The sequence below is a fragment of the Sinocyclocheilus grahami genome, unplaced genomic scaffold (genome assembly GCF_001515645.1).
Source record: "Sinocyclocheilus grahami isolate Dianchi unplaced genomic scaffold, SAMN03320097.WGS_v1.1 scaffold304.1, whole genome shotgun sequence".
Classification (NCBI taxonomy): domain Eukaryota; kingdom Metazoa; phylum Chordata; class Actinopteri; order Cypriniformes; family Cyprinidae; genus Sinocyclocheilus; species Sinocyclocheilus grahami.
In genome coordinates this window covers 768,149-769,761 of record NW_015505483.1, presented here as the reverse complement: position 1 = coordinate 769,761, position 1,613 = coordinate 768,149, and positions in this window count along the sequence as shown.

Sequence of the window (1,613 nt, the reverse complement as noted above, 5' to 3'; positions counted from 1 at the left end):
TATTGCTACTGATCACTCTCTTTTTTCTTCTTCTTTTTTTTCAATCAGTGCAAAGAATGCAAGTACTGGCAGTGCATCAGATGGAGAGATTGAAAAGTACATCAAAGATGGCTGCTGCTCACTTTGGACAGAGATGGGGGAAGAAAAGAGCGGGCCCGAATGCAAACAAATTCTTCCAAAGGTATGTTCCAAATGTTAACATTTACCAGAGTTACCATTCATGTTATCAGTCTGAGATTGTCTGAATAATCATACGTGTCATTGTCTGTTCCCCTTTTTGTCTCTCTTTCTGTCAGTCTGTCCCTCTATACACTTACTTGAGGAAGCTCCTGGAGTTTTTTTTTTTTTCAAATAAATTCTAATATCACTCATATTTTCATTGTCATTTTTATATTTGGGAGGGGGTGCACATATGGATGTTATGGGGTAGTAGGTGGGGATGCCATGAAAAGAAAGGACCAAACCTTTAATCTTTGTAAAGGTGACATAATTAGTTTACAGTATGCATAAGTACATGTAGACTTAACAAGGACACTGTAAAATATGTATTTTATTTTAGTTGGAAGTAGATGGCATCTTAAGGATTTTAAGGTAACAATGTCATTTTGTGGAAAAACTAATTAATCAAAGCTCTGGTTTTATATCAAAACTGGAAGGAGTCTTTAATACACATATTTTAGAAGTTGTAATTCTGTATGAGTAAGTGTATGTACATATATATATATATATAGCTATACTGTATATATATCACACCAACCAAAATGGTATACTCTTATGCCGAGTTCACACTGCATGACATTAGCCTGATTTTTCACTCGCCGACAGGTTTTGTGAAATCAGCTCTGGTTTTATATCAAAACTGGAAGGAGTCTTTAATACACATATTTTAGAAGTTGTAATTCTGTATGAGTAAGTGTATGTACATATATATATATATATATATATATATCACACCAACCAAAATGGTATACTCTTATGCCGAGTTCACACTGCACGACATTAGCCTGATTTTTCACTCGCCGACAGGTTTTGTGAAATCGCCGATAAATGCCCGACATCGGAGGCAAATCTGATATATATATATATATTTGAATAATTACAGTCTCGCTGGAGAACTGTGACGCACTCGGGTTCTCAGCAACTGAATTCTACCCCAGATAGTCACGCAGTGTGAAAACAACGGCGATTCGACGAGTTTAAAAATCGTGCAGTGTGAACTCGACATTAGGCAGTACTGGCCCTAGTCTGGGTACTGAAACTGGGCCAACACCACCGGCATTGGGCCACAATCATACCGACGAGTGGCCCAATGCCGGTGGTGTCGGCTTGTTTTCACACTGCGTGACTATCTGGGGTAGAATTCAGTTGCTGCTGTGTTCACACTGCACGATGGCTCGGCGACAGGGGGTTTCACACTGCATGACTTCACAATAGGAAGAATCGCCGACAGCTCTGTCTGGTCCGCAAACTACGTTTCACAACAAAAAACACGCGAGAAGTGATAAGGAAATAACGTGAGAACCAGCGTGCGTCAGACCAGAGTTCTCGAGCGAGATTGGAATTATTAAAAACCCACAAATTGTCTGTGAGCTGATTTCCAGCAACAAGGAGAA